Source organism: Anomaloglossus baeobatrachus, chromosome 1, assembly GCF_048569485.1.
Source record: "Anomaloglossus baeobatrachus isolate aAnoBae1 chromosome 1, aAnoBae1.hap1, whole genome shotgun sequence".
In the NCBI taxonomy this organism is placed as follows: domain Eukaryota; kingdom Metazoa; phylum Chordata; class Amphibia; order Anura; family Aromobatidae; genus Anomaloglossus; species Anomaloglossus baeobatrachus.
In genome coordinates this window covers 296,679,193-296,700,635 of record NC_134353.1, presented here as the reverse complement: position 1 = coordinate 296,700,635, position 21,443 = coordinate 296,679,193, and positions in this window count along the sequence as shown.

The following is a 21,443-nucleotide window of genomic DNA, read 5'->3' as shown; positions in this document are numbered from 1 at the left end:
CACGATCCTGCTCTTCTGTCTTCTTTCTTTCTAGTGTAGTAGTAGTGACGATTGTAGTGAGGGGCATCACTTGGGGCTGGGGAACCTCCATCCTAACTACAATGCTCACTACAATCGGGAAGCAGCGTGCAGCCTTCACTCCGTGAGTGATCACTGCTGGCTGCTAGCGGTAACGCTGACAGACGCGTTACCATAGCAACGGTGCTCCCGGAGCCGCGGTTAGCGGTGACGTCACCGCTAACTGCGTTGCTATGGCAACGGTGATCTCCGTTAATGACCGGCTGTGTCAGCCGGTCCCTAACGGAACGGGGAGTCGACCGTGTGCTAGAGCATGTCGCCGGTACACGGCGATACACATATGTGCACCGTGTACCGGAGAGATGCACTCGCAGGTCCTACATGACGTGTCATAGTCATGTGACCAGTCTGTAGCCAATGAGATAATAGCCACGTGACTGGTCACATGGCTATTTTGACGTCACGATAGGTCCTGCTTCTCTGCTGGCAGTGCAGGTCACCGGGAGGATTCAGCGATCATCGGATGGAATAGCGGCAGGAGACAGAGTGCAGAAGGGATCGCGAGGACCGGTAAGTGTTATGGCAATGTTTATTAACTGTTTGTGTACATTTATAATGCATTTTTATGTGTTTGTGATTGCCTCCCATTATAGCCTATACGTTCGAGTTCGGTTCGTCGAACGTTCGACGAACCGAACTCGAACGGGACCCCCGTTCGGCGAACCGGCCTCGAGCCGAACCGGGACCGGTTCGCTCATCTCTAGTCTGCAGCCACCTCAGAAAATGGCATTTTCATAGAAGCGCCATCTTCTGGCGCTGTATCCAACTCTTCCAGCACCTGCCTGCTATACCTGGCTAGCATACAAAAATATTGCGAAGCTCACGTCCTTTTTTTGTAGTTTTTTGGCAAAAAAAATAAAAAATGCTTCCCTGGATTTTCCATTGCCAGTGAAGGTAACACCAAGCAGTGGGGGTTAGCAGCCAGTAGCTGCTTGGATTACCCTTAGCTAGCAATACAATAAATGCAGCGGGAGCCCATATATATTTTTTTTAATTATTTATTTAAATAACTAAAAATAAAATGGGCTTCCCTGTATTTTGATTGCTGGACATCACAGTGCTGTAAAAATAAATCTTTAAAAAAATGACGTAGCGCTCCGCGGTATTTTTGATTCTCAGCGCAGATAAAGCAGACAGCTATGGGTTGCCACCCCCATCTGCCTGCCGTTACCTTGGTTGTCAATCAAAATACAGGGAAGCCCATTAATTTTTTCTATTTAAAAAATAGTTAAAAAAAAAAAAATTACGTTGGGTCCCCCCATTTTTGATAGCCAGCTAGGGTAAAGCAGACGGCTGTAGCCTGAAAACCACAGCTGGCAGCTTTACCGTGGTTGGGGATCCAATGTGGAGGTCCCCTCAGGCTCTTTTTTATAATTATTTTATAAATATTAATAATTACACAATAAAAGTAGGGTCCCCCCCAAATTGGATCACCAGCCAAGGTAAAGCGGACAGCTGTGGTCTGGTATTCTCAGGGTGGGAAGGTCCATAGTTATTGGGCCTTCACAGCCTAAAAATAGCAGGCCGCAGGCACCCCAGACGTGGCGCATCCACTAGATGCGCCAATCCTGGCGCTTCACCCCAGCTCATCCCGTGCCCTGGTGCAGTGGCAAACGGGGTAATAAATCGGGTTGATACTAGCTGTAAAGTCACCTGAGATCAAGCCCAGCAGTTTGTGATGTCATGGCGTCTATTAGATACCCAACATAATAAACTGTCAGTACTAACAAAAACAAAAAATCGACAAAAGAAATTTATTTGAAAAAACAGTCCCCAAAACATTTCCTCTTTCACCAATTTATTGTAAGAAAAAAAATAAAGGGGTCCCACGACGACTCTGGACCGTCTAGAATATGGGGGGAGACACTCAGGGAACGTATCCCCCATTTTCTAGGAGTGCGGACCCTTCATGTGAGGAGTGTGGGTGCAATGAATCTGCACTCACTCTCCCCGGGTCCACAGCAGCAGAGTCCATGTCGTAATGGTTGCTACCAAAGCTGCAATGCCCTGCTCATGAGGTAAGGGCATGCCTAATCAGGAGAACTACTGTAGAGGAAGCTCTGCTCACTGGTATATAGGTGCTCAGAGGTAATAATAGATAAAATTAGTGAGTAACCTCGGCACTCTATATCTCCCAGACTAAGTCAGTAAGTCACAATGGATAGTAATGCAAAATCACTCTTTATTGGTCCGTATTAAGAAATTTTTTTTCATAAGCATATATGTTTTTGTCCAAAACAAGTTACAAATGACGTTTCGGCCTGAGCCTTCGTCAGATTGGACTTATCTGCATGTAATCATGAAAAATGACAATAATCAGTATCACATAAGAGTGAGAGAACAATAACATAAACTCGAACAATGTAGAGGTACAATTGGGATGCAGCAAAAAAATTGCAACACAGCAAGAAATGAAACACATGATACAAATGTCATAATACAGTACAAGGACAATATAGTAATGACAAATATGGGGTCAGAGTAGGCTTAGACAGCTCTGGTACGAAAGAGATGTCAATCATAAAGTAACATGTGCAGTAGGTGTAGAGCTACAGTATGCATGGCAGAGCTAATGGGTAGACCGACCATAGAAAAAGAACGGAGAAAAAGTGGAGAAAAAGTGGAGCATAAGAGGAGAAAAAGTGGAGAAAAAGTGGAGAAAAAAGTGGAGAAAAAAGTGGAGAAAAAAGTGGAGAAAAAGTGGAGAAAAAGTTGAGCATAAGAGGAGAAAAAGTGGAGAAAAAAGTGGAGAAAAAAGTGGAGAAAAAGTGGAGAAAAAGTGGAGCGTAAGAGGAGAAAAAGTGGAGAAAAAGTGGAGAAAAAAGTGGAGAAAAAGTGGAGAAAAAGTGGAGAAAAAGTGGAGCATAAGAGGAGAAAAAGTGGAGAAAAAGTGGAGAAAAAAGTGGAGAAAAAAGTGGAGAAAAAGTGGAGAAAAAGTGGAGCATAAGAGGAGAAAAAGTGGAGAAAAAGTGGAGAAAAAAGTGGAGAAAAAGTGGAGAAAAAGTGGAGCATAAGAGGAGAAAAAGTGGAGATTAAGAGGAGAAAAAGTGGAGCATAAGAGGAGAAAAAGTGGAGCATAAGAGGAGAAAAAGTGGAGAAAAAAGTGGAGAAAAAAGTGGAGAAAAAGTGGAGCATAAGAGGAGAAAAAGTGGAGCATAAGAGGAGAAAAAGTGGAGAAAAAGTGGAGAAAAAAGTGGAGAAAAAGTGGAGCATAAGAGGAGAAAAAGTGGAGAAAAAGTGGAGAAAAAGTGGAGAAAAAGTGGAGCATAAGAGGAGAAAAAGTGGAGAAAAAGTGGAGAAAAAGTGAAGCATAAGAGGAGAAAAAGTGGAGATTAGGAGGAAAAAAAGTGGAGCATAAGAGGAGAAAAAGTGGAGCATAAGAGGAGAAAAAGTGGAGAAAAAGTGGAGAAAAAAGTGGAGAAAAAGTGGAGAAAAAGTGGAGAAAAAGTGGAGAAAAAGTGGAGAAAAAAATGGAGAAAAAGTGGAGAAAAAGTGGAGAATAAATGGAGAAAAAGTGGAGAAAAAGTGGAGAAAAAGTGGAGACAAAAGTGGAGAAAAAAGTGGAGAAAAAAGTGGAGAAAAAGTGGAGAAAAATTGGAGAAAAAGTGGAGAAAAAGTGGAGCATAAGAGGAGAAAAAGTGAAGAAAAAGTGGAGCATAAGAGGAGAAGAAGTGGAGAAAAAGTGGAGAAAAAAGTGGAGAAAAAAGTGGAGAAAAAGTGGAGCATAAGAGGAGAAAAAGTGGAGAAAAAGTGGAGAAAAAGTGGAGCATAAGAGGAGAAAAAGTGGAGAAAATGTGGAGAAAAAAGTGGAGAAAAAAGTGGAGAAAAAGTGGAGAAAAAGTGGAGCATAAGAGGAGAAAAAGTGGAGAAAAAGTGGAGAAAAAGTGGAGAAAAAGTTGAGCATAAGAGGAGAAAAAGTGGAGAAAAAGTGGAGAAAAAAGTGGAGAAAAAAGTGGAGAAAAAAGTGGAGAAAAAGTGGAGAAAAAGTGGAGAAAAAGTGGAGAAAAAATGGAGCATAAGAGGAGAAAAAGTGGAGAAAAAGTGGAGAAAAAGTGGAGAAAAAGTGGAGCATAAGAGGAGAAAAAGTGGAGAAAAAAGTGGAGAAAAAGTGGAGAAAAAAGTGGAGAAAAAGTGGAGCATAAGAGGAGAAAAAGTGGAGAAAAAGTGGAGAAAAAGTGGAGAAAAAGTGGAGAAAAAGTGGAGCATAAGAGGAGAAAAAGTGGAGAAAAAGTGGAGAAAAAGTGGAGAAAAAGTGGAGAAAAAGTGGAGCATAAGAGGAGAAAAAGTGGAGAAAAAGTGGAGAAAAAAGTGGAGAAAAAAGTGGAGAAAAAGTGGAGAAAAAGTGGAGAAAAAGTGGAGCATAAGAGGAGAAAAAGTGGAGAAAAAGTGGAGAAAAAGTGGAGAAAAAGTGGAGCATAAGAGGAGAAAAAGTGGAGAAAAAAGTGGAGAAAAAGTGGAGCATAAGAGGAGAAAAAGTGGAGAAAAAAGTGGAGAAAAAGTGGAGAAAAAGTGGAGAAAAAGTGGAGAAAAAGTGGAGCATAAGAGGAGAAAAAGTGGAGAAAAAGTGGAGAAAAAAGTGGAGAAAAAGTGGAGCATAAGTGGAGAAAAAGTGGAGAAAAAGTGGAGAAAAAAGTGGAGAAAAAGTGGAGAAAAAAGTGGAGAAAAAGTGGAGAAAAAGTGGAGAAAAAGTGGAGAAAAAGTGGAGAAAAAGTGGAGCATAAGAGGAGAAAAAGTGGAGAAAAAGTGGAGAAAAAAGTGGAGAAAAAAGTGGAGAAAAAGTGGAGAAAAAGTGGAGAAAAAGTGGAGCATAAGAGGAGAAAAAGTGGAGAAAAAGTGGAGAAAAAGTGGAGAAAAAGTGGAGAAAAAGTGGAGCATAAGAGGAGAAAAAGTGGAGAAAAAAGTGGAGAAAAAGTGGAGAAAAAGTGGAGCATAAGAGGAGAAAAAGTGGAGAAAAAAGTGGAGAAAAAGTGGAGAAAAAGTGGAGAAAAAGTGGAGCATAAGAGGAGAAAAAGTGGAGAAAAAGTGGAGAAAAAAGTGGAGAAAAAGTGGAGCATAAGTGGAGAAAAAGTGGAGAAAAAGTGGAGAAAAAAGTGGAGAAAAAGTGGAGAAAAAGTGGAGCATAAGAGGAGAAAAAGTGGAGATTAAGAGGAGAAAAAGTGGAGCATAAGAGGAGAAAAAGTGGAGCATAAGAGGAGAAAAAGTGGAGAAAAAGTGGAGAAAAAAGTGGAGAAAAAGTGGAGAAAAAGTGGAGCATAAGAGGAGAAAAAGTGGAGATTAAGAGGAGAAAAAGTGGAGCATAAGAGGAGAAAAAGTGGAGCATAAGAGGAGAAAAAGTGGAGAAAAAGTGGAGAAAAAAGTGGAGAAAAAAGTAGAGAAAAAAGTGGAGAAAAAGTGGAGAAAAAGTGGAGCATAAGAGGAGAAAAAGTGGAGAAAAAGTGGAGAAAAAAGTGGAGAAAAAGTGGAGAAAAAGTGGAGCATAAGAGGAGAAAAAGTGGAGATTAAGAGGAGAAAAAGTGGAGAAAAAGTGGAGCATAAGAGGAGAAAAAGTGGAGCATAAGAGGAGAAAAAGTGGAGAAAAAGTGGAGAAAAAAGTGGAGAAAAAAGTGGAGAAAAAGTGGAGCATAAGAGGAGAAAAAGTGGAGAAAAAGTGGAGAAAAAGTGGAGAAAAAAGTGGAGAAAAAAGTGGAGAAAAAAGTGGAGAAAAAGTGGAGAAAAAGTGGAGAAAAAGTGGAGAAAAAGTGGAGCATAAGAGGAGAAAAAGTGGAGAAAAAGTGGAGAAAAAGTGGAGCATAAGAGGAGAAAAAGTGGAGAAAAAGTGGAGAAAAAAGTGGAGAAAAAAGTGGAGAAAAAAGTGGAGAAAAAGTGGAGAAAAAGTGGAGCATAAGAGGAGAAAAAGTGGAGAAAAAGTGGAGAAAAAGTGGAGAAAAAGTGGAGCATAAGAGGAGAAAAAGTGGAGAAAAAGTGGAGAAAAAAGTGGAGAAAAAAGTGGAGAAAAAAGTGGAGAAAAAGTGGAGAAAAAGTGGAGAAAAAGTGGAGCATAAGAGGAGAAAAAGTGGAGAAAAAGTGGAGAAAAAGTGGAGAAAAAGTGGAGCATAAGAGGAGAAAAAGTGGAGAAAAAAGTGGAGAAAAAGTGGAGAAAAAAGTGGAGAAAAAGTGGAGCATAAGAGGAGAAAAAGTGGAGAAAAAGTGGAGAAAAAGTGGAGAAAAAGTGGAGCATAAGAGGAGAAAAAGTGGAGAAAAAGTGGAGAAAAAGTGGAGAAAAAGTGGAGCATAAGAGGAGAAAAAGTGGAGAAAAAGTGGAGAAAAAAGTGGAGAAAAAAGTGGAGAAAAAGTGGAGAAAAAGTGGAGAAAAAGTGGAGCATAAGAGGAGAAAAAGTGGAGAAAAAGTGGAGAAAAAGTGGAGAAAAAGTGGAGCATAAGAGGAGAAAAAGTGGAGATTAAGAGGAGAAAAAGTGGAGCATAAGAGGAGAAAAAGTGGAGAAAAAAGTGGAGAAAAAGTGGAGAAAAAGTGGAGAAAAAGTGGAGAAAAAGTGGAGCATAAGAGGAGAAAAAGTGGAGAAAAAGTGGAGAAAAAAGTGGAGAAAAAGTGGAGCATAAGTGGAGAAAAAGTGGAGAAAAAGTGGAGAAAAAAGTGGAGAAAAAGTGGAGAAAAAGTGGAGCATAAGAGGAGAAAAAGTGGAGATTAAGAGGAGAAAAAGTGGAGCATAAGAGGAGAAAAAGTGGAGCATAAGAGGAGAAAAAGTGGAGAAAAAGTGGAGAAAAAAGTGGAGAAAAAGTGGAGAAAAAGTGGAGCATAAGAGGAGAAAAAGTGGAGATTAAGAGGAGAAAAAGTGGAGCATAAGAGGAGAAAAAGTGGAGCATAAGAGGAGAAAAAGTGGAGAAAAAGTGGAGAAAAAAGTGGAGAAAAAAGTAGAGAAAAAAGTGGAGAAAAAGTGGAGAAAAAGTGGAGAAAAAGTGGAGCATAAGAGGAGAAAAAGTGGAGAAAAAGTGGAGAAAAAGTGGAGAAAAAGTGGAGCATAAGAGGAGAAAAAGTGGAGAAAAAGTGGAGAAAAAAGTGGAGAAAAAAGTGGAGAAAAAGTGGAGAAAAAGTGGAGCATAAGAGGAGAAAAAGTGGAGAAAAAGTGGAGAAAAAGTGGAGAAAAAGTGGAGCATAAGAGGAGAAAAAGTGGAGAAAAAGTGGAGAAAAAAGTGGAGAAAAAAGTGGAGAAAAAAGTGGAGAAAAAGTGGAGAAAAAGTGGAGAAAAAGTGGAGCATAAGAGGAGAAAAAGTGGAGAAAAAGTGGAGAAAAAGTGGAGAAAAAGTGGAGCATAAGAGGAGAAAAAGTGGAGAAAAAGTGGAGAAAAAGTGGAGCATAAGAGGAGAAAAAGTGGAGAAAAAGTGGAGAAAAAAGTGGAGAAAAAAGTGGAGAAAAAAGTGGAGAAAAAGTGGAGAAAAAGTGGAGCATAAGAGGAGAAAAAGTGGAGAAAAAGTGGAGAAAAAGTGGAGAAAAAGTGGAGCATAAGAGGAGAAAAAGTGGAGAAAAAGTGGAGAAAAAAGTGGAGAAAAAAGTGGAGAAAAAGTGGAGAAAAAGTGGAGCATAAGAGGAGAAAAAGTGGAGAAAAAGTGGAGAAAAAGTGGAGAAAAAGTGGAGCATAAGAGGAGAAAAAGTGGAGAAAAAGTGGAGAAAAAAGTGGAGAAAAAAGTGGAGAAAAAAGTGGAGAAAAAGTGGAGAAAAAGTGGAGAAAAAGTGGAGCATAAGAGGAGAAAAAGTGGAGAAAAAGTGGAGAAAAAGTGGAGAAAAAGTGGAGCATAAGAGGAGAAAAAGTGGAGAAAAAAGTGGAGAAAAAGTGGAGAAAAAGTGGAGCATAAGAGGAGAAAAAGTGGAGAAAAAAGTGGAGAAAAAGTGGAGAAAAAGTGGAGAAAAAGTGGAGAAAAAGTGGAGCATAAGAGGAGAAAAAGTGGAGAAAAAGTGGAGAAAAAAGTGGAGAAAAAGTGGAGGAAAAGTGGAGCATAAGAGGAGAAAAAGTGGAGATTAAGAGGAGAAAAAGTGGAGCATGAGAGGAGAAAAAGTGGAGCATAAGAGGAGAAAAAGTGGAGAAAAAGTGGAGAAAAAAGTGGAGAAAAAGTGGAGAAAAAGTGGAGCATAAGAGGAGAAAAAGTGGAGATTAAGAGGAGAAAAAGTGGAGCATAAGAGGAGAAAAAGTGGAGCATAAGAGGAGAAAAAGTGGAGAAAAAGTGGAGAAAAAAGTGGAGAAAAAAGTGGAGAAAAAGTGGAGCATAAGAGGAGAAAAAGTGGAGAAAAAGTGGAGAAAAAGTGGAGAAAAAGTGGAGCATAAGAGGAGAAAAAGTGGAGAAAAAGTGGAGAAAAAGTGGAGAAAAAGTGGAGCATAAGAGGAGAAAAAGTGGAGATTAAGAGGAGAAAAAGTGGAGAAAAAGTGGAGCATAAGAGGAGAAAAAGTGGAGAAAAAGTGGAGAAAAAGTGGAGTAAAAGTGGAGAAAAAGTGGAGAAAAAGTGGAGAAAAAGTGGAGCATAAGAGGAGAAAAAGTGGAGAAAAAGTGGAGAAAAAAGTGGAGAAAAAGTGGAGAAAAAGTGGAGCATAAGAGGAGAAAAAGTGGAGATTAAGAGGAGAAAAAGTGGAGAAAAAGTGGAGCATAAGAGGAGAAAAAGTGGAGAAAAAGTGGAGAAAAAAGTGGAGAAAAAAGTGGAGAAAAAGTGGAGCATAAGAGGAGAAAAAGTGGAGAAAAAGTGGAGAAAAAGTGGAGAAAAAAGTGGAGAAAAAAGTGGAGAAAAAAGTGGAGAAAAAGTGGAGAAAAAGTGGAGAAAAAGTGGAGCATAAGAGGAGAAAAAGTGGAGAAAAAGTGGAGAAAAAGTGGAGCATAAGAGGAGAAAAAGTGGAGAAAAAGTGGAGAAAAAAGTGGAGAAAAAAGTGGAGAAAAAGTGGAGAAAAAGTGGAGAAAAAGTGGAGAAAAAGTGGAGAAAAAGTGGAGCATAAGAGGAGAAAAAGTGGAGAAAAAGTGGAGAAAAAGTGGAGAAAAAGTGGAGCATAAGAGGAGAAAAAGTGGAGAAAAAAGTGGAGAAAAAGTGGAGAAAAAGTGGAGCAAAAGAGGAGAAAAAGTGGAGAAAAAGTGGAGCATAAGAGGAGAAAAAGTGGAGAAAAAGTGGAGAAAAAGTGGAGAAAAAGTGGAGAAAAAGTGGAGAAAAAAATGGAGAAAAAGTGGAGAAAAAGTGGAGAATAAATGGAGAAAAAGTGGAGAAAAAGTGGAGAATAAGTGGAGAATAAGTGGAGAAAAAGTGGAGAAAAAGTGGAGAAAAAGTGGAGAAAAAGTGGAGCACCCTTTGGTGCCTTTCATGTGGCACTAAGGGGTGCTTAGCTTTGTATTTAGCCAAAAAAATGAAAAAAAAAATGACGTAGGGTTCCCCCTAGTTTTGTAGCCAGCTAGGGTAAAGCAGACGGCTGCAGCCTGCAGACCACAGCTGGCAACCTCACCTTGGCTGGTAATCCAAAACTGAGGGCACCCCACGCTGTTATTTTAAATTAAATAAATAATTTAAAAAAAAAAACAGGGGTAGGGGTCCCCCAAAATTGGATCACCAGCCAAGGTAAAGCAGACAGCTGGGGCCTGATATTCTCAGACTAGGGAGGTCCATGGTTATTGGACTCTCCCAAGCCTAAAAATAGCAGGCCGCAGCCGCCCCAGAAGTGGCGCATCCATTAGATGCGCCAATCCTGGTGCTTCGCCCCAGCTCATCCCGCACCCTGGTGCGGTGGCAAACGGGGTAATATATGGGGTTAATACCAGATGTGTAATGTCACCTGGCATCAAGCCCTGGGGTTGGTGAGGTCAGGCGTCTATCAGATACTCGACATCACCAACCCAGTCAGTAATAAAAAAAAATAGACGACAAACACATTTTTATTTGAAAAAACACTCCCCAAAACATTCCCTCTTTAACCAATTTATTAGAAAGAAAAACAAATCCAGGTCTGCTGTAATCCAAGGGGTTGCCATGACGATCCACACTGTCCCAGTCAATGAAGAGCAGGATGTTCCCCATTGGCTGGAAGAGCAATGCAGTGACCTGAGCTAACATCAATGGGTCAGCCCAGGTCACTGCAGGGGGGTGACAAGTGCTGCTGTCAGCGAGGTACTATACCTGCGCTGATCTCCAGCACACTGACAGCCCCTGTCACTGAGGTCAATGACCGGCGCCTTCACATCAAGTATCGCAAGAGGTCCGTGATGTCACCGCCAGTGTCAGTCTCGGGTCGGAAGCGATAGGTGATGTGACAAGCGGCGGCCATGGAGGACAGTGACAGCGCTGAGGTCGGGATGGCGGGACTTCATCACCGCAGGTAAGCCGAGCGGGGGGGAGGTGAGAGTGTGTGTGTGTGTGTCCGTGTGTGTATATGTATGTATACATGCCGCGGGCAGGAGGGGGCGGAGCGAGCTGAGCGGGGAAGTGTGGGCTTCCTGCACGTAACTAAGATAAACATCGGGTTACTAACCAAAGCGCTTTGCTTGGATACCCGATGTTTATCTTGGTTACCAGCTTGTGGCAGGCTGCCAGCGATGGCTCCTGCACACTGTAGCTGGGAGGGGGGGGGGTGTGCGTGAGTGAGAGTGTGTGTGTGTGTGTGTATATGTATGTATACATGCCGCGGGCAGGAGGGGGCGGAGTGAGCTGAGCGGGAAGTGTGGGCTTCCTGCACGTAACTAAGATAAACATCGGGTTACTAACCAAAGCGCTTTGCTTGGATACCCGATGTTTATCTTGGTTACCAGCTTCTGGCAGGCTGCCAGCGATGGCTCCTGCACACTGTAGCTGTAAAAAGCCCTGCTTTTTGCTGCTAGAACCGTTCTCGAACGTATCTAGAACTATCGAGCTTTTAGCAAAAAGCTCGAGTTATAGTTCGATCTCGAACAGCCCAAAAATCACTCGAGCCTAGAACTGGAGAACCACGAACCGCGAACCGCGCTCAACTCTAGTGTTAAAGCAGCAGAATGTTTTGGGCTTTTTTTACATTTGGACAGTAATGACTTTACAACTTATTTTTTGCTTAACATAGCTGCAGGTTGCTTTGTTTTATGTATGATAACTTTTAAATTTGGGAGATGCTATTTTTTGCAATATTTATGTAAGTATTTGATTTATTGGATTTATTTTGATTAGCAAAGTTTATTTATTGTAAAATGAAAATGTGTATTTTTTAAGGATTTTTCTAATATACTTATTGTTTCAATTGTAATGTATTGACTTATACAGTATCTATATGTTAACCTTGTGGCTCACTGTGCTTTAATTTTTTCATCTCCATATTCAAAAAGCTGTTACTTTTTCTATTCTATTGATATAGTGATATAAAGGCTTCTTTTTTGCTGAACAAGCTCTACTTTTCAATGAATTAATACATTTTATCATATCACGCACTGGAAAATAGTAAAAAAATTCCAAGTAGGGTAAAATTGTTTAAACACCTCGATTCTGTTTTTTTTTAGGGGGTTCTTTTTACAGAATAGTAATAAAATAACCTGGGAACATGATTTGAATAGTTTTTTTTTAACATATTAGTAAAAAAAAATCAAAAAATTGTTACAAAATTTTTTTTTAGCTTGTCACTGTTTTCTGAGATCTGTATCTCTTTATTTTTCCATTGAAGTCATATATGGGATGGCTTTTTGCATGTAAGGCTGATGTATTAAATGATACAGTTCTTGTGTAGATTTTACATATTGATCACTTTTTATTGCATTTTTTGTGAGAACTTCACTGACTGAAAAACCGCATGCTTGCTTTAATAAACCAGACTGTTTGAGACATGAACACAAAAATTATGTTTAATAGTTCATTGTATATATTTTTTTATTTATTTCAAAGTAAAGATGTTAATTTTAACATTATATATATATATATATATATATATATATATATATATATATATATAAAATATTTCTCTACTTGGAGATTAAATAAAAATATCTTAGCAGCACATCATCCTGTCGAGACTAATGTGAAAAAACAACAAAAAACTGAACTGTAACAAAAAATCAGTATACATGCAACATTACAAGCATGTGAATGGCAGCCTCTAGACAAGAAAAGAACAAAGTGAAAAATTGTATGAAAAATAACCTGAATATCAATAAATAAAATGCAAGTGCTTAATAGCAGGGTACTTAGTGTATACATTTTTGCAAAAAGGTAAGAAGCCATCCCACCTCGTCAAGTTGTACCCATCTGGGACGGTCCCTAACCAACTAAAGTTAAAAACATTTTATATACCTGACTTGTGTCGTGTCAAAACTCCAATGTGAATGGTAACAAGTGGTTACCTGGGTCCCAGATTAAATACAAAGCGCAGTGGGAAGCTAATTAATTGTTCAGCCTCAGTATAGGGAGGGATGCGCCCCAACTTGCACAAAAGCAAGAGAGGAGACAAAAAACAAAAAACTGAGCTGTAACAAAAAATCAGTAAACATGCAACATTACAAGCATATGAGTATAATGTTCTTTTCTCTTTCCACATGTCTTACATTCTTTTGTGCTTCAATTCAACCTTCAACTCTGCTTCATAGCTAATTTACGTGTCCGATTAATACCTAGCCCCTGCATTTTTTTGCATGCTTCGTCTCTTAGACAGGCCTCTCACCTCACTTTACTAATATAACTCTTCCTTGTTCCCCCTTTTAAATTTTTTTGTCCCTCCTATTGATCTGTCTCTACATCCTCAATTCAACTACCGGCATTCGATAACTATACTTACACAGATACAGACTGATACTAGTTCATGTGCAGTTTTATATAAAAACTAGAGATGAGCGAGTACCGAAATATTCATAATCGCTATAATAATACTCGTGTGTTTTGTTTTCCAAAGAGCGAGTACAATGCAAATAAATGGGAAATGTGAGTACCATTAAAGAGGTCTGGGGGCTTGAGGAAAAGGCTGAAATGGATGGGTAAGTGATGAAACTGAATGGGGAGAGCCTGGAGAATATGCCTGCATGCATCTCTCTCTCTCGCTTTCTCTCTCTTCTTTTCCCGCAATTGGTAAGTAGGAAGCGCAGCCAGCCAATCACAGTAATGCCACAACCAATATGGCTGTAGCATTACTGTAATGGGTTAAGAAGCCCAGCATGTTTAGTGGCTGCAAAACAGGCGCCAAACCTGCTGGGAAGACATACAAATATCGCGAGTGAATACACAAAAACGCGCTATATAACGAGTACTCCGAATACCATACTATCCGTGCAAGTAGCGAATAGTAACAATTACACTCCCTCATTGCTAATAAAAACCTCTATTCATTATAATGAGGAACCATACATGACAAGCACTTTTTACTTATTGTGTCCCTCCTTATAGATTGTAAGTTTGCAAGCATTTGTCTTGTAACTGCTCAACTAAGTTAGTTATTATTGTCTTTATTTTCCATGCATATCTCCTCTTAATTGTAAAGTGCTCTTGAATAAGATGGCGCTTTAGAAATAAATTCATTCAGATATTATTATCCCCTCATTCCACCTTTCACTTTACTGCCAACATATTAACAATGATATTTAGGGTGTGGACAATCTGTCCCTTCCATACTTCTTTTTACTAATCCATCAATAAGTCCTAACAAGTAATCTCCAGTCTTCATAATCCACTGTCTTTGATCTTCCCTTGCCTTCTAATCTCATTATCATTTCCAAGACTTCTCCTAAGCATCCTGAAGTCTTTAGAGCTCACTACCTTAGAACCTGTAGGTTGGGACATACACATACCTCATACACCTCATACTTTGAAATAAAATTGTTCCTTGAAGAAAATGCACATATAGCATGTTAATGTATCATTATTAGGGATGATCGAATACCTCAAATATTTGCTTCACGATTATTTGCCGAATATGTCACCATTATTCGACCATTCATGAATAATCGATGCGCAATGTAAGTCTAAGGAAACCCAAATAACAACTATTCGGAACTATTCGGCCTTCCCATAGACTTACATTGCGTATCGAATATTCGCATAGCGGCGACCTATTCGTCGGATATTCGCGAAACTGAATATTTGAGGTATTCGATCATCCCTAATCATTATAAAAAGCTGTAGGGAAAAAAGCGCAATAGGGTTGTCATGTAAAACTTTTAAAGGGTCCTTACCACCCTCCCCACCATCAGCCACAGATTGTCATGACGATTATCTGATTGGCCTGAAAGATTAGGAGTTTACAACTCGGGTGATGGTAGAGCTACAGCCTTAAGGTACCGTCACACTAAACAACTTACCAGCGATCCCAACAACGATACAACCTGATAGGGATCGCTGGTAAGTTGCTAGGAGGTTGCTGGTGAGAGGTCACACAGTCAGACGCTCCAGCGATCCCACCAGCAACCTGACCTGGCAGGGATCGCTGGAGCATCGCTATACGGGTTGCTGGTGAGCTGTCACCAGCAACCAGTGACCAGCCCCCAGCGACGCACTGAAGCGATGCTGCGCTTGGTAACTAAGGTAAATATCGGGTAACCAACCCGATATTTACCTTGGTTACCAGCACACGCAGCTACACGTACAGAGACCAGGGAGCAGCGCACACCGCTTAGCGCTGGCTCCCTGCTCTCCTAGTTACAGCACACATCGGGTTAATTACCCGATGTGTGCTGCAGCTACATGTGCACAGAGCAGGAGCCGGCACTGACAGTGAGAGCGGCGGAGGCTGGTAACGAAGGTAAATATCGGGTAACCAAGGACAGGGCTTCTTGGTTACCCGCTGTTTACCGTGGTTACCAGTGTCCGCAGAAGCCGGCTACTGCTGCCTGCACATTTAGTTGTTGCTGTCTCGCTGTCACACACAGCGATCTGTGCTTCACAGCGGGACAGCAACAACTAAAAAATGGCCCATTCAGCAACAACCAACGACCTCACAGCAGGGGCCAGGTTGTTGCTGGATGTCACACACAGCAACATCACTAGCAACATCGCTGCTACGTCACAAAAGTTGTTCGTTAGCAGCAATGTTGCTAGCGATGTTGCTTAGTGTGACGGGGCCTTAAAAGATGCACATAAAAGACATCTCTTTGTTCTGCTGGAGGGAAAAACGTCTAATACAGTTTTTACGTGGCCCGTTAATGCTAGAAAAATGAAAAACATACTACCAGAATCCCTGTGGAGCGCTGAACCCAGCACACTGTTTAGCTTTACTAGGAGATCGCTGGTATCGCGACAAATGAGTATTGTCCAGTAAAATCATGCTAGATACGTTCTGTTTGGTATCTATGTAAATGTAAAATCTAGATATAAAATATGACGCTAATTTCTTTTACCTGTGTGGTCCAGAAGCAATAATATGTGAAAAGCTAGAATTAAAGAACTTTGTGACAATCTTGGAACAACCCACAAGAGACCGTAAAATGAGGTCACAGAGAGGGGGGTTACCTGAGGGCATAAGAGCGATTAGCTCATTGCTGTGGGGAGTCAGTACTGGAGGGCATTAGTAAGTGGTGATGCTAGATGTTTCTACCATCTTTTTCTCTTGGAGCCCCTCCCTCCCTAAATTCGGACGTCACATCTATGGCATGAGTTTAGTAAGTTTCACGTGTATACCTGTTATTTTTATATAACTGTCTATACTGTATTTGTATTGTTCCCTTTTGTAAATTCTTGTATATATATATATATATATATATTATATATATATATATATATATATATATATATAACACTGCCTATTTTAAGATTAAATATATAAAATGTAATAGTTTGTTTCCTCTTGTTCTATATACAAACCCAAACCCATCCGAAAAGCCTTTTGCTATCTGAAATGGGTGACCAGCTATCCCTAAAAGTTGGGGGGTGGCAGCGTAATTATTCTTGCATAGAATTATTGGGGAGCTATCCGTAAGGGTACCGAGGAATATATTTACATATATATATATATATATTCCTTAAGCAGGAATTGGGGAAATATACATTTACCCTTGCTGTGAGACCTCCAATATTAGACATTAGTAGCTCAGCAGCCTCAATTTGTTATTGTCCTGCAGTACTAAAAGTGGCCTGCCAACAAGAGGGGCGCTAGAGAGTAGCTGTGTTCATGATAAATTAGTGAACAGCTGCGGGATATCCGAGTGACTCCCCCGGCTGTTCGTGGCAAGGGTCTAACCCAGTAAGGCTATGAGTGCGTGTTGCGTAGTGTCCATGCTGAAAAATCTGCAGCGATTTGGCAGTGCATGTGCACTTCAAATCGCTGCAGAAACACTGCGCAATGGATGCAGTGTGTCTGCAGAATAGATGACGATTTCATGCGCTGTGGATGCTGTCTCTCCCATAGACAGAGTGGCAGCAGCATCCAAAGCACACGAAAAAAGTGACATGTTACTTTTAAGTGCAGCGATTTGGCTCAAAATTCCAGCATGCAAATAGCTGCGCTCTCAAACGCAACGTGCAAATGGATTATGCACAATCTTTATAGATTGTGCAGGGGACGCAGGACGCATGCGTTTACGTTGCAGTGCAATATGCAGTGTAAATGCATGAAATTACGCAACATGCGCACATTGCCTTACACAGAATAAAAGTAATAAGGGAAGGTTCTCACCTTATGGGGTTGTGTGTAACATAACCAGATATTAAGCATGTAATCAGCTGCTGCAGAGTCCACGAGCTGAAGAAGCCAAAAACGTTTATTTCACTCACAGCTAATCTCATACAGTGCATTATTTAACATTATTAAATCCCCAATCACATATATTTATAAATATATATGTATATATATATATCTATCTATATATGTGTGTGTGTGTGTGTGTGTGTGCGTGTGTATAAAGTACCTTGCGAAAGTATTCGGCCCTCTTGCATTTTTCAACCTCTTCCCACACTTCAGGCTTCAAACATAAAGATAAATAATTTTAATGTGATAGTGAAGAATCAACAACAAGTGGGACACAATTGGGAAGTTGAACGAAATGTATTGCTTATTTTAAACTATTTAAAAAAAATAAACTGAAAAGTGGGGCGTGCAATATCATTCATGCCCTTTACTTTCAGTGCAACAAACTCATTCCAGAAGTTCATTGAGGATCTCTGAATGATCCAATGTTGTCCTAAATGACAGATGATGATAAATATAAGCCACCTGTGTGTAATCAAGTCTCCGTATATATGCACATGCTCTGTGATAGTCTCAGAGTTCTGTTTAAAGCGCAGATAGCATCATGAAGACCAAGGAACATAACAGGCAGGTCCGTGATACTGTTGTGGAGAAGTTAAAGCCGGATTTGGTTACAATAAGATTTCCACAACTTTAAACATCCCAAGAAGCACTGTGCAAGCGATCATATTGAAATGGAAGTAGTATAATACCACTGCAAATCTACCAAGACCCGGCCGGCCATCCAAACTTTCAGCTCAAATAAGGAGAAGACTGATCAGAGATGCAGCCAAGAGGCCCATGATCACTCAGGATGAACTGCTTAGATCTACAGCTGAGGTGGGAGAGTCTGTCCATAGGACAACAATTAGTCGTACACTGCAAAAATCTGGCCTTTATGGAAGAGTGGCAAGGAGAAAGCCATTTCTCAAAGATAACCATAAAAAGTGTAATTTAAAGTTTGCCACAAGCCACCTGGGAGACACACCAAACATGTGGAAGAAGGTGCTTTGATCAGATGAAACCAAAATTCAACTATTTGGGCACAATGTCAAACGATATGTTTGGCATAAAAGCAACACAGCTCATCACCCTGAACACACCATCCCTACTATCAAACATGGTGGTGGCAGCATCATGGTTTGGGCCCGTTTTTCTTCAGCAGGGACAGGGAAGGTTGCTAAAATTAATGGGAAGATGGATGGAGCCAAATACAGGACCATTATTGAAGAAAACCTGTTGGAGTCTGCAAAAGACCTGAGACTGAGACGGAGATTTGTCTTCCAACAAGACAATGATCTAAAACATGAAGCAAAATCTACAATGGAATGGTTCAAAAATAAATGTATCCAGGTGTTAGAATGGCCAAGTCAAAGTCCAGACCTCAATCTTATCGAGAATCTGTGGAAAGAGCTGAAAACTGCTGTTCACAAACGCTCTCCATCCAACCTCACTCAGGTCCAGCAGTTTGCAAAGGAAGAATGGGCAAGAATTTCAGTCTCTCGATGTGCAAAACTGATAGACACATACCCCAAGCGACTTGCAGCTGTAATTGCAGTAAAAGGTGGCGCTACAAAGTATTAACTTAAAGGGGACGAATAATATTGCACGCCCTAATTTTCAGTTTCTTATTTTTTTAAAAAGTTTAAAATAAACAATGAATTTCATTCAACGTCACAATTGTGTTCCACTTGTTGTTGATTCTTCACCATAACATTAACATTTTTATCTTTATGTTTGAAGCCTGAAATGTGGGAAAAGGTTGAAAAAAAATCAAGGGGGCCAAATACTTTCGCAAGCACTATATATATATATATATATATATATATATATATATATATATATATATATATATATATATATATATATATAAATATATATATATATATATATATATATATATATATATATATGTGTGTATATATTTTATATTTTTTTTAAATAAGATACAACAAAGGGGAGAGTTTTAGTATATATTTGTTTAATCTAGTATTTTATTTCATTGCTATATATGTTTTTATTATGTCCACATGTTCCCTTTTTTTCTTCTCTTTTTTTCTTTCATTATCAATATTATTTTTTAATCTTTCAATCTCAACGTATTCACAAGATTTTCAAAAAAACTACAAGCTATATCTGAGATACCTTATGCTGTAATTATACCAATTTGTCACAGCATACTTATACTATATACCACAGCTACAATCGCTATATATACACCAATATGAGCATTATTAGCAACATATATAGTTCTGGCCCCCAATAACATTAATAGTCAGCATCATTTTTTACAACACTATATATCATGGCTATTGCTATTGCATGATTGCTATGCATATCACATCTGTCAACACTTGGTTCTAACTCATATTGTATTTTATATTCTCACTAACTATTTTTACAGCTAAACAATTTTACAGCTATAGAATTTTTGTATCTAATTTAATACCTCTGCAGTGACACCTGTATTTGACTTTTAGATATTTATACATATGACGCCCCTGTTCTAGTGACTCTACCAGTTGACATTCATTAATTGTTAATCATTAATAAAAATTGTTATCTTTGACCAAATCGGTTTCTCTTAGAATTTTTTGTTCAAAAAATTGGTGCCTTATATCATTCCCGTAGGTCTTTTACATCCATATGAACCACACACTGTTTAAATATATGCACTTGTCATCTTATATTGTAAATTTTATGGTGTTGTGTACGGTCGCTTTTTCTTTGATCAATTTCTGTATGTATCTAATACATGAAATGTTATGAACAAAAGATTAACACAAGTCATTGTCATATATTATTTTTGGATCATAATTAAGCAAACATTTTTGTGTTTGCAGTATATTAGTAGCAAAAAATATTTAGGTCTTGAAGTAGGAGGTCTTTACTGCACACATGGTAAGTAACCTTATTGCTGAATATGGTGACCTATTTATCATTCTGAGAAAAATAGAAATGGTTCTGTCATAAATGACATAAATGACAGTATAACTGCTAGGCAGCACAATACTTTGTCCCTGCTGTATTTCCAGCGTTGATATATTTTGTCATGTAATATTTATTTTCATTTCAACTTGTATGCTCATTTTTCATCCACAGTGCCCTTGGTGATGATAGAAATTAGTTGTATTATAACTTTCTTTAAAAGACTGTCAAGCTTAGAGGAAGCCACTATGGATGACACTTGGAAATGGTAGTCTTATATGGAATCACGTGCAACAAATTGAAATGTCAGTAAAGAACAACCATGAATTTCCATTTAAATAACAGTGATCTATAATTGTATTATGCTCTTAGAAATTACCTTTTCCACCACTGTGTCAGTCAAAGATATGGGACCACACATCAAAACTAATGTAACAAGTGTAAGATAAAATAATTCTGCCTCTAAGGTCATGGCTGAAGATTTGAATCAATAGCTCCTGCATTTTAAGATTAAAGGTTTTATCTTGAGAAAATGCTGCTTAACATCCTTACTATGAAAATAAGTAAAATAAGCCAATTTTAGTATGCCATGTTAATATTTCAGTTATACAAACGTATATAATATATCATTTAAATATATGACTTTCTCTACATTTTAAAATTGAATCTTTCTTAAAATCTTCCTGGTTTCTTAATTAAAAGACTACTACCAATACTGTAATGCTATATCCTAAAAATAGAGACTATTAATTAACATTGTAATGACTTCATTTTAATTGGCACTACAGTTTGTTGGTTTAATAATGTTATTAATACTAGAATATCTTCTGTTGCTCTAATTTAGCTGATCTCTAATAGAATGTGTGCTATATTTCTTGACTTATAGTTTTCATAGAGTCACCCATCTGTAATTTACAGACTTTGCACAAATTGCAATACCTACCGAGTCTCATGACTTGAACTGTCTCATACGTACCTATGGGGGTGTTTGTTGGGGATAGAGGACCCACAGAAGATCAGGGCATTGTGGTCTGCACACAAACAACAAAAACATGATGTGTAATTTATTCTTTAAAATTTGAATATGACAAAAGGTACAGTGCTGGCCAAAAGTATTGGCAACCCTTCAATTCTGTCAGATAATACTCTTCTTGAAAATGATTGAAATCACAAATTCTTTGGTATTATTATCTTCATTTATTTTGCTTGCAATGAAAAAAACAAAAGAGAATGAAACACAAATCAAATCATTGATCATTTCACACAAAACTCCAAAAATGAGCCAGACAAAAGTATTGGCACCCTTAGCCTAATACTTGGTTGCACAACCTTCAGCCAAAATAACTGCCAACAACCGCTTCCGGTAACCATCGATGAGTTTCTTACAATGCTCTGCTAGAATTTTAGACCATTCTTCTTTGGCAAACTGCTCCAGGTCCCTGAGATTTGAAGGGTGCCTTCTCCAAACTGCCATTTTGAGATCTCTCCACAGGTGTTCTATGGGATTCAGGTCTGGACTCATTGCTGGCCACTTTAGTAGTCTCCAGTGCTTTCTATCAAACCATTTTCTAGTGCTTTTTGAAGTGTGTTTTGGGTCATTGTCCTGCTGGAAGACCCATGACCTCTGAGGAAGACCCAGCTTTTACACACTGGGCCCTACATTTTGCTGCAAAATTTGTTGGTAGTCTTCAGACTTCATAATGCCATACACATGGTCAAGCAGTCCAGTGCCAGAGGCAGCAAAGCAACCCCAAAACATCAGGGAACCTCCGCCATGTTTGACTGTAGGGACCGTGTTCTTTTCTTTGAATGCCTCTTTTT